Source organism: Marmota flaviventris, chromosome 8 (assembly GCF_047511675.1).
Source record: "Marmota flaviventris isolate mMarFla1 chromosome 8, mMarFla1.hap1, whole genome shotgun sequence".
NCBI lineage: Eukaryota > Metazoa > Chordata > Mammalia > Rodentia > Sciuridae > Marmota > Marmota flaviventris.
This window is the reverse complement of record NC_092505.1, coordinates 105,205,943-105,218,463: the sequence shown is the minus strand read 5'-3', so window position 1 is coordinate 105,218,463 and position 12,521 is coordinate 105,205,943. Positions and strand designations below refer to the sequence as shown.

Here is a 12,521-nt window from a genome sequence, read left to right as displayed (position 1 = left end):
GAATTATTATGCATGTAACATCATCAGCAACATTCATTTAGCATACAATGTGTTAGACACTATATTATGTGATTTATATGTACTATCTAATTTATCTTTATAGCAATCTTATTGCAAAAAGGACATTATTGTCTCCATTTAAAATGGTAAAACAGAAGTTTAGAAGGGTTAGAAAATTGCACATTGTCTCAGAAAATTACAGCTACAGATTTGAACATAGGTCTACTAGATTTCAGAGCCCAACCTTTCAAACATTAGCCACTAAATTTTTGATGGTATTAGGAAAATAAAAAAGATTTCAAAACATGATGTAGTGGGAAATTGAGACATAATCTAGACTGAAAATTAGAGACATTACTATCTAGAATAATGTGCTTACATTTTAAAAATTTATTTTAAAAATTTGTTTATTTGTGGCACTAGGAATCAAATCCAGGGCTTTGAGCATGCAAGGCAAAAACTCTACCAGTGAGCCACATTCCCAGCTCATGCTTATAGTTTTAAAAAGAGAAAGCTGAATCCTAGAGAAGTTAAGAAGTAAGCTCATATTCACATTACTAATGTAGGGTAGAGCTCATCTCTTAGAGCCAATTTCCTTGACTTTGAAAGCAAAGCTGTTTCCATTCTCCTGTCTTTCCTAGTAGGTATTTTATAATCCCAGTGTGGAAGTGAAACATGGTAAGGATGTGACTATGGCCTAGACCTCAGTGTGTGACTGTAACTAGATTTTTCCCCCACCGTGTTCAACTGCAGCAGTTAGTTATCATATATACATTATATTATGGGAGTGCAGTGGGAGAGAGGTAGGGAGGAATGGGGAGGTGGTGAAGAATATCTGATGATTTGAGCGATTCCCTATGCTATTCCTGGAATGAGCCTGAGGTGTGAGATGTGAACCTGCTGTTCCATAGACATCTCAGTTACCATGTGCCTGCCTCTCATGGGAGCCTTTTGCCATACTGGAAGTGATTTTGGTGTTGAAAAACATGTGATTTTACACAATATGATCCAACTTTTTCATTTGATTTACAGAAGAAAAAATATAAAATAAAGATCTATTCTAGTGCTGGAAGAAAGACTGGTTGAGTTGGATTCACTGAGAGATGTTACAGTCTTTGTTACAGTCTTCCTGAGAGATATTAAGGGTAATTTTGACTTATGTCATTTGCTAATCTAACCTCATATAAAGTTGTTACACTGAATTTCTTTTTGCATTTTCCCTGTCAGTTGTAATATATGACAGTGTCTCTCAGAATGAGTGTTCTTCCTATTGTGGATCTACTTTGAAACCATGTTCTAATTATGAAGAGCATGTTCTGCCATTTGATCATTCTCAATCTCATTATACTTCAAATTGAATCCTGTTCACCTTGGAGCATTGCATTCTTATAGGTTCCTGATTCATTGATAAAGTTGGAAAATTGACTTTCCAATCACTTATTTTAATTAGTTTTTAGGTAACATTCCCCCCATACTCGATGTTAACTTGAATACCAGTAACTTCTAGGACTATTTTTTTAATAGTCATACTCAAAGTCATAGCCATAATATATTTATAACTTCTATTCATTGTATGTCCTCTATTTTAAACAATTATATGACAAATGATTTCCAAGAGACTCGTTCAGTTCCTTTTAGTATCCTAAAAGCAAGTCATGAAAACTTACAGAATGAAACCTATATAGATTTTTACATTATCTTTCATTAGTTTTTCCCTTCCTTAGTCCTTATTTTAAAAATTTAGTATAGGTTAATGCTGTTTGCTTTGTGATGGGAAAAACAGAAGTAGAAAAAACATTTCTGAAATCTTTTAAAAATATCACATTTTCTCCCAAGAAAACTCTTTTCTACTTGAATTTTTTAAATTTTAAAATCTTAGTCCTTTATTAGTCAGTTTTAGTCTCTCATTTCTTTTTGAAGAAAGACCATGTATGCTAATATTTTAAATTTTTATATCCTTCTCTTGGTACTCTTCTGTTAGTTTCTGTAGATTGTAATTATACAGGAATATAAATATTTTAAAATAGAACTGGATGAGATGTCTGGCTCAGTATATATATATATATTATTTACTATTGCTGTATAACTATCCTAAATATTATCAAATTAAGGCAACAACCATTTATTTTCTCACAGTTTGGGTGGATTAGGAATCTGGGTGCAACTTACTTGGGTTTTCTTGGCTCAGGATCTCTCATGAGCCTGGTGGCTTAGCTGAAGGCCCATCTGAAGACTTGAGTGGTGGGGGAGCTACTTCCGAGCCCACTCATATGATTGTTAGCAGAATTCAATTCCTTGCAGACTGTTTTACTAAGGGTCTTAATTGCTAACTGACTGTTGGCAGGTGGACTTTCTCAGTTCCTTGCCATATGACCCTCAATAGGACAGCTTCTAACATGACAGTTGAGGTTGAAACTGCAGAGCAAGCAAGAGACCAAGTACCTAAGAAGGAAGTCATGGTTGTTTTGTAACTACAGAGTCATCACTGCAATCATGTTCCAATCATTAGTCCAAGCTTGAAGGGGCAAAGAGAGGGAATCATTACTAGAAATCATAAGAACTGAGAGTAGGAGAGAGGGATGTTCAATGGGAGCAGGAACATAGTCACTGCTTGTATCCAGGCAGGGAGGAATCCAAGGAAATAAGTGTCCCAACTGCTCTCCTTCTTTCCTATAATCTGTTGCCTCCCATTGGCTAGACCCAGTGAGAAGCTAGGAGGCAAGAGAATCTGACGCAGGTCAGCCTCTTAGTACAGAGCACAGAAAAGAATGGAAGGGTAGAGAATGATTCTGGAGGGATAATCAAATAATATTTAATAAAGAATGAAGTCTTTTTTTATTTCTTTATATTGTCTGTTTGAATGTGAATCTATTTGAACGTACTCACTCTTGTTCCTCAGGGTTCTCATGTTGAAGACTCTAGCTGATAGTGCTTTTGGGAGATGGTGAAACCTTCAGGAGGCAGGACTTAATGGAAGGAAGTTATATAATTGGGGGCATCTCTTGAAAGGGATACTGGGATCCTGGCCCCTTCCTTTCTCTCTCTTTCACGTCCCAGACGGCATGAGGTTAAGTAGCTTTGCTTCCCCATGTGTTCCCCACCATGATGTTCTGCATTTCCACAGGTTCAAAAACAACAGAGCCAATTGACCATTGACTTAAACTTCTGAAACTATAAGTCAAAATAGGCCTTTTCTCTTTCACATTGTAAATTTTGAATTTTTGATAGTCTTTCTGCTTGAATGACTCCATAATGGTTACCATCAGTTCTTCAAGAAATGTGGCTGCAGGTTTGTTTTTTTTTTTTAAGTAGCATATTATGTTTATATTTCATTCTATTTAATGATTAAAACTATGGTGTAAAAGTTGCTTTTACTGAGGATAGTTGACCTCAAAGTGATCTACGGAGAAGGAATATAGATTCTAGTTAGGTTTGGAATGATATGAAATGGATGCAGTGTTGTTCACTTAAACAAATAATATTTGTTGAATAGCAGTTTATCTGTTTTCTTAAGCTCTGTTTTATAAATACTCATAAACTGAGAGAAAAAAGTTTGCTTAAGAGAGGGTTAGACTGTATGTAATCTGCTTATCACAGTTCTTTTTTTAAAAAAAATATATCTTACATTTAGAAACAAATAATCATGGAGCACTGGAGCAAAGAGAACTAATTTATTCACTAAATATTTTTGGCGGCCTGTCTACTTAATGTGAATGTACAGAGATAAATAGTGTAGGCATATGATGATTATCAAGACAGAGTCCTTGCTCTGAAGCAGCTCCCCAAATAGGGTAGTTAATGCTTAAACATATTCTCTTAGTAATATAGGCAACAATACAGGAATGTAAATAATGATATCAAAGGGGCTAGTATTTGAGCTGGAACTTGAGTATTGTATACAATATTATGGTTAAGGGCGAGAGAATTCATTTCTGGCTCAGGGAATGACATAAACAAGGCACAGCTGAATAAAAATACAAACATGAACTCAGGGAGAAGAATTGTTAAAAACAGAACCTTGGTGAACTCTGCATACATAAGCAATGGCAAGAGTAATGTGTGCTTAAAAAGATGTGATAGAAGATTAGACTAGTAAGAGAGTGAGTTGTCAAGTCCAGATTTCTTTGCTAAGAGATTTACATTTTCTACATACTATAAATAGTTTTAAAGGGAAGATAAATAATGGTAAATTAAGGGATCAGCTAGATATATAAAAGAATGTTGCAGAGAAGTTGTCGGCAATAATGTGGGATAGATGTGGGGGACTTTGCATGAGGACGAGATAGGTTGTCCTGAAGGCATGGCACTGGAGTGAAATGGAGATACAAAGATGAGATATTATAGGTGCTGATAACAGATATAGCAAGTTGGGAGTCTTCTTCATTTTTATTTGGTGTAATTGGCATAAGGAGATGCCATTAACTATGAAGCAATAGGAAAGGAAGATATGATCCTGGGAAAAAGTTAAAAAGTTCATTTTAGACTTGCAGAGTTTAAGGTATTAGAGCACTGAATGGTCTTATGTAGATGTCCATTTAGACACACTAGTCTGGAGACCAGGAATTTTCTGTGTTTAGGACAGAAATCTGGGAACGTCAACCTGATATTAATTTCTTTTTTTCTGAAGACAGGAAGCACTATTTATTTGTGGATCTGATTAAGGAAGCAGGCAGCACAATGGAAGCCATCATGAGTGTAGGGTCCACCACTTGTCCCGGGGACCATGATGAGGAATATTTTAACCCCACAGCCATCTGGGATGGGCTGCTTCTCAGCTACCATTCATTCTCATTAAACTTGGTGAAGCCTCTCTTCTTTGAGATGTGAATTTTCTGGAGGCCCAGGTGCTTAAACTGGTATCCTTGTTCTTCATCTTTGTGCAGATAGATGTGATGACTTGGTCAAAGTAGGCACTGCCCACCATGCCCTGGGGCTTTCTAAAGGCACCCCACATACTACTTGATGTCATAATTGGGAACCACAAGATTAGAGACATGAACATCCACGGAAAGGGCCATCTCCAAGGAGCCTTAAGGCAGCCCATACAAGCCACAGGCTGTGTACACTACCAAGGAGGCTGCTGTTTGCAGCTGTTGTACACTGAGCCAAAGGTAATTTTAAAAGCCATGAGAATAAATGAGCCCTCCCCCTCTGGAGGGAGATCAGTGAAAAGATGGCCAAAGAGAACTGTGTAAGGAGAGGTTGGACAAAAGGCGATAAAGAAGTCTGAAAAGGAGGGAAATCAGGGTTGTCATAGAAGCCAAGAGAAGGAGAAGTTTTGTTTTTAATTTTTTATTAGTTCTTTTTAGTTATACATGACCATAAAGTTTATTTTGATAAAATTATACATGCAGGGAATATATCTTATTCTAATTATGGCCCTGGTCTTGTGGATGTACCCAATGGTAGGTTTCACTGTGGTGTGTTCTATATGTACACATAGGAAAATATGTCAGATTCTTTCCATTGTCTTTTCTATTTATATCCCCCCTCCTTTCCCTTCATTCCTCTTTGTCTAATCCTTTAAAATTCTACCCCTCACCACCCCCTTATTGTGGGTTAGCTTCCACATATCAGAGAGAACATTTGACCTTTGGTTTTATGGGATTGACATTTCACTTAGCATATTAGTCTCCAGATCCATCCATTTACTGGCAAAAGTCATAAAGTCTTCTTGATGGCTGAGTAATATTCTATTGTGTATCTATACCACAATTTCTTTATTCATTCATCTGTTGGTGGGCATCTAGGTTGGCTCCATAGCTTAGTTATTGTGAATCATATACCTATAAAAATTGATGTAGCTGTGTCACTGCAGTATGCTGATTTTAAATTCTTTGGATATATACAGAGGAGTGGGATAACTGGGTCAAATTCCATTCCTAGTTCTTTTAGTATCTCCATACTGCTTTCCAGAGTGGTTGCGCTAATTTGCAGTCCCACCAGTGAATGAGTGTACCTTTTCCCCACATTTGTGCCAATATCTGTTGTTACTTGTATTCTTGATGATTGTCATTCTAATTGGTATAAGTTAAAATCTCAGTGAATTTTAATTTGCATTTCTCTAGTTGCTAGAGATGTTGAACATTCTTTTATATATTTGTTCATACTTAGTCTTTTGAGAAGTGTCTGTTTAGTTCCTTTGCGCATTTATCCATTTATTATTGGGGTTTTGTTGTTAAGCTTTTTTAAAAAATATCTTTATTTATTTTACTTATTTATTTTTTATGTGGTGCTGAGGATCGAACACAGTACCTCATAAGAGCGAGGCAAGCGCTCTACCCCTGAGCTATAACCCCAGTCCCCGTTGTTAAGCTTTTTGCTTGAGTTCTTTTTATACCTGGAAATTAATTCCTGATGTGTGGGTGACAAAGATTTTCTCTCATTCTTCAGGCTGTCTCTTCACACTTTTGAGTTTTTTCCTTTGTTGTGAAGAAGTTTTTTAGTTTGATACCATTCCATTTATTGATTTTTTGTTTTACTTCTTGTGCTTTAGGAGTCTTATTGAGGGAGTTGTTTCCTAAGCCAACGTGTTAGAGTATTGGGCCTACATTTTCATCTAGTAGGTGCAGGGTTTCTGGTATAATATCTAGGTCCCTGATCCACTTTGAGTTGAGTTTTGTGCAAGGTGAGAGATAGAGACTAAATTTCATTCTATTATGTATAGATTTCCAGTTTTCCCAGCACCATTTGTTGAAGAGGAACTTTTCTCCATTGTATGTTTTTGATGCCTTTGTCTAGCATGAGATAACTGTATTTATGTGGGTTTGTCTCCGTGTCTTATATTCTATTCCATTGGTCTTCATGCCTGTTTTGGTGTCAATGCCATGCTGTTTTTGTTACTATAGCTCTGTAGTATAATTTAAGGTCTGGTATTTTGATGCTTCCTGCTTCCTTCTTTCACTAAGGATTGCTTTGGCTATTATTTGTCTCTTATTTTTTCCATATGGATTCCATGATTGCTTTTTTAAATTTATATGAAGAATGTCATTGGATTTTTAATAGAGATTGCATTAAATTCATATAGCATTTTTGGTAGTACGTCCATTTTGACTATATTAATTCTGCCTATCCTAGAACATGGGAGATCTTTCTGTCTTCTAAGATCTTCAATTTTTTTCTTAAGTGTTCTGTAGTTTTCATTGTAGAGGTCTTTCACCTCTTTTTGGTAAATTGATTCCCAAGTATTTTATTGGTTTTTTTTTTTTTTGAGACTATTGTGAATGGGATAGTTTTTCTAATTTCTCTTTCAGTGGATTCATCATTGGTGTATAGTAACACAAATGATTTATGAGTGTTAGTTTTTTATCCTGCTACTTTGCTGAATTCATTTATGAGTTTCAGAAGTTTTCTGGTGGAGTTTTTGGGGTCCTATTAATGTAGGATCATGTTGTCAGCAAACAGAGTTTAAGCTCTTCTTTTTCTAAGGAGAGATTTTAGAAGTCAACAGTTGGACTATATTAAATAATTTAAAAACTATGTTTATAGCAACTTGTATATTTGCCCCTGCCAAGGAGCTCTAAATTCTGCCCCTGTGTACAAACCCCACTGAAAGGAGAGTATTTTAGCATTGCTTTCTAGCCTGGGCCTTCACATTGCATGGGTTCTTCAGCATTTACAGGAGTAACTCTAGGTCTCTAAAAATGTGCAGGTGATTCCTGTGGGTGAGGCAATGCTCTGACTTAGTTAATCGTGGGAGAAAGGAAGGCACTATAGCTGAAGAATCAATTTCTTGTCATGATAGATCTTGTCATGTTCTGTCAAGTCTTGTTAGGAGTAGTGTCATGTTCTGTCAAATCTTGTCAAGAGTAGTACCTCTTTCTCTTTTAAGTCACAAATGAAAGAAGAGCCTGGCTGAAGAGTTAATAAATGGATGGCCTCAAATTTAAAAGCTTCTGCACAGCATAGGAAACAATTAGGAATGAGAGAGAACCTACAGAATGGGAGAAAATTTTGCTAGCTACTCTTCTAACAGGGTATTAATATCTAGAATATATGAAGAACTCAAAAAATTAACACCAACAAATCAAATAACCCAATTATTAAATGGGCAAATGTATTAAACAGACACTTCTCAAAAGAAGAAATACAAATGGCCAACAAATATATGAAAAAATGTTCAACATCATTAACAATTAGAGAAATCCAAGCAAAACTACATTGAGATTTCATCTCATACTAGTAAGAATGGCAGTCACCAAGAATACAAATAATAAATACTGGAAAGGATGTGGAGATAAAGGAACACTTTTACATGGTTGGATGGATTGTAAATTAGTCTAACTACAGTGGAAATCAGTATGGAGGTTCCTCAAAAGACTAGGCATGGAACCACCATATGACCTAGCTATACTACTCCTTGGTATTTATCCTAAAGAATTGAAGTCATCAAAACAATAGTGATACCTACGTCATGTTTATAACAACACAATTCACAATAGCCAAACTATGGAACCAGCCTAGGAGTCTACCAATGGATGAGTGGATAAAGAAAATAGATATGTATATACAAAGAAGTTTTATTCAGCCATAAAGAAAAATGAAATTATGTCATGTGTAGGAAAATGGATGGAACTACAAACTATTATGTTAAATGAATAAGCAAGCTTATTATCAAGGGCCTATGTTTTTTCTCATTTATAGAAACCAGAGAGGAAAAAAGAAAAGAAAGTTGTGGGAGAGATCTCATGAAAATCAGAGGGAGATTATTAGAGGAAAGGAACCAGAGGTGACAAGTGAAGAAGGAGGGGAAACTGCTATGGAGTAATACTATGTGCATGTACAAATATGTAACAACAGATCCCATCATTATGTACAGCTATAATGCACCAATAAAAATATGGAGAGAGAGAGAGAGAGAGAGAGACAGACAGCCACTAGTTGTTTTGTTAAAACATTGACTACGTAGGAAGAAGAATAATGTTCATCATTGTTGATTCTCAATTTTGAAATATATTCAAAACTTGAAACTTAATCTTGAGTTTAATTCTATGGCATTTCTTTTCTTTTTTCAAAAAAAAAAAAAAAAAACAACTCAGTGATTTCCTAAATCTTATGCATTTATTTTGTGTATATATTTTTACAAGCTTTTTAATAATTACACGTGCATTCTTATGAAGTGTTTCTTCAGTTTTTGTGGTGTTTTTCAGAGAAATTGAAATAACTTTTTAAGTGTGGCATCTAGTTGGTAGGCAGCAGGTTACCAAAATGATTGCACTGTAGTAAGCCATTTCTTTTGGAACTCAAAACATTGAAGCTGAGGGAAATCTGAACTTATCCTATGAACTCCTTCAATGTTGTGGTTTTTAAAAATACCCTGGTTGAAGATTAAAGAGCATGACCAAAAAGGTTATCATCCAGTCACCTATAATGTAGGAGGAATTAGCTCTCATGTGTGAGGATTTGAATATGAGGGACATGTGTAGCTTCAGGGACAACTGGGATTTGTGTTGGTATTCTCCTTCCACAGCTGTCCTGTTTTGATACTAATAGCCTCATCTTTTGCATCTAGATGTGGCAGAATATAAGAAAGAGTCTTGACTGAAGATTAATGTTACTGAGAGGGTTCTTGGAAGGAGTAAATGTCACTGTCAGATTGGTAAGATTTAGGGTGAGTTTGTGTTATTGGCTGTGGTGGAGAGTTTGAGGAGTGGCTAGGCAGGACCCCAAATGTCAATGATAGTCATCTAGCACTCTTGGTTTCTGCAGAGTTCTGCAGGACAGATTTTCTTACCAAATGCATATTCTTCATTGCGCTGGACTCTGCTAAAAGCCCTCTGTGGAAGCCCTAAATATAATGAGCTGTTCTTAACTGCTTGTGAGTGGGTATTCCTTTGTCCTCTGATCTAAGACTTAGACTAAAAGAAGTCTCCTTGAGCCCCTTTCACTAGGTCCAAACTTTCTAATTTTTATTGTATTAATTGTCTTGTATTCCTGATGTGCCTATGCTATGAGAAAAAACAAACCCCACTGGTGGAGAGTACATTAGCATTGCTTTCCAGCCTAGGCAGTCTCATCACCCATGGGATGAGACATTTCCAAGGAGGACTAATAACTTCCTTTGCCTCCAGTGGAGGAACACAGAGTATGTAGAGTGAACCTCAGAACTTTAACCCTTCCACTTTCTGCAATGTTGACCATTTTGCAAGGATCCCATAGTACTACCAATTCTTCTGTTTTGTTGGAAGAGGTATTTTGAACCCCTGAGAGTAATTGGTATCCCTGCATTCAAGAGAGGAAACAGAGAAATTGGTATAAAATTCTCAATTTACGAGATTAATCTGTGTTAAGTCAGGAGCAGTGTTGAAAAGGGACAGTTGGGATTTAAAAGGCTTGGGAAAACCTAAATAATGATGGTAATGGTTAGATTTTAGTAAGGCTAGAAACGAACCCTGAAAGCTGAATGGGATTTAGAGATCATCTGGGGTTTTCAGTCTATAAACCCCCTCCAGGGCCCAGGCCAAATCTTTCTCTCAGGTTTTCCTAATTTAATGTTTCAGACAAATTGTTATTCAGGGTGGGATCTATCTGTCATTCTTGAGCAAATCATAGTTCCCTACCTCTTACAGGTTAAGATATAAGACTTTATGTGTTTATAAAGGGCTTCCATTTATATTATCACAATTAGCTCTGCCCACTAATATAACAGAGAAAGAAATTAATGTACTCTTTGAGAAAAGCCTCTCTGTCCAGGGTCGGTACTCTTTCTATAAGCACAGAGCTGTCTTCTGTTATAAGGATTCTGTATTGTGAGAGCTAACCTTTAAAAGTAAGGATAAAAATACCAAGAGACAGCTGTCTGAGGGATTCTGAAGATATTCCCTGCCCTCAACTAAGGCCTGAAATCCCACCAATCCAGCAATTCACTTCTCTGAGTCTCCCAGGGCCTTCTAATAGAATGTAAATACCCATGCCAGAGAGTTAGTTGCTCCTACAGGAGTGTGTCATATAGAAATTGCTGAAGATGTGATAATGTAAAGCAGATTGGTTAATGGGTTTAAATACTCATACATTTGAGAAATAGTTATTAAAAATTGTAAAGTTTGGGAAACTGTTGTAGTTACTGTGAGGGATAAAATGCTGAATAATAAATGTATAATAGAAAATATAGATTAAAATATTCCTTTTGTCATTTTTAAGTTTAATAATCTGAAATGAATTTGAGTGATGATGCTTGCCTACATATCTTTTTTTTTTTTTTTTAAAGACAGCTGCCAGTTGAATACCAGTTTCCACTTATTTTTTTTTCCTGGCAATCCCTTGGAAAAACATATGTTTCTAACTTCAGTTACTGCTTTTTCCTCCATATGCTTCTTGTTCTGTTTCTTGGGTTGAATATGTGCATGATTAAGACCATGGAGCTTATTGCTAGAATCAGGTTTTCCTAATAGGAGTGAAAAGAGAACCTGACCACTACCAATTTTAAAGTGATTTTTCAATGCTTGCCTCTCAGCTATTTTTTGTGCCATCTTTGTGCATTATTGCAAGCTAATTCCCCTGGGGAAGAACACAGGCATAAAGGCTTGGAGAACAGGTGCTAAGGATGAGAAAGATTAGGATTCTCGAATACTTTTAGTGCCATTTGTTTCTGGTCTTCCACAACTTAATATATCATCAGCTCTCATTGACTTAGAGTCTCACACGATAGTATAATATTTAGTGACCCTGAGTAAGCCTTTTGAAAATGAAGTAATGGGACAAATTTGGTTTCATATTGCTTAAAGGCATTAAAAGTGTTAAAGAAATCTCCCAATCTACTATCATTATAAATGGCCTGTTCTAGTTTGTTGTATAGATTCATCTAAACTGACAATGTTATTATGTAACATTTAGAGTGACAGGTCAGTGAAAGTGTTTCCACTTTTAGAAATTGTTGACCTTTCTAGATCTTGCATTTTTTTTTACTTTATTTACCTTTAATATAACAAGTCAATGAACACTAAGCAAAGTGAACTGTGAAGGCTAGAATAGATTGATAAGGGCCTTTCTTGCACTCTCATATTCTTTAGGCACAGCAAAATTTCTCTAGCCTCTACCTCAGAGCTTAAAGTTCTTATTTTTGGCATGCTTTTCATAAGCCTGGCTGTCCATTTTTCACGTCCACAGCTATTAAAAGCAAAAGGCAGTGGGCTGGGATTGTGGCTCAGTTGCAGTGCCCTCACCTAGCATATGTGAGGCCCTGATACTCATCACCACATAAAAATCAACAAATAAAATAAAGATATTGTGTCTAACTACAACTAAAATAGTAAATATTTTTTTAAAAAGCAAAAGGCAGGTGAAGAGGGACTCTTAAGCAGAACCATTAATACCATATTACCATATAAAAATGATCTGGGAAGATAAGTATGAGAAAAAAGGTATGATTTCAAATTAAGGCCAATTTGGGACCATTTAATGTAGGTGTAGCAAATCCCAGTGGACCCTGATGGACTCCACATGCTAATAATGTGATGGCCCTGAATCATAAAGAAAATATTAATTTATCATTTATGTTCCTTTTGTTCTTTGTAATAAAATTC

General features: G+C 36.0%; 1 protein-coding gene and 1 non-coding gene across 2 annotated transcripts in view; one reads left to right on the top strand and one right to left on the bottom strand.

Moving 5' to 3' along the window:
- The window catches only part of Ppm1l (protein phosphatase, Mg2+/Mn2+ dependent 1L), a 279,788-nt gene that overhangs the window by 130,514 nt on the left and 136,753 nt on the right, over positions 1–12,521 (top strand). The gene's annotated exons all lie outside the window — the stretch shown is intronic.
- Positions 5,013–5,146, bottom strand: LOC114091586 (small nucleolar RNA SNORA70). Its single transcript, XR_003582521.1, has one exon. It is a non-coding gene; the product is annotated as a small nucleolar RNA SNORA70 (small nucleolar RNA).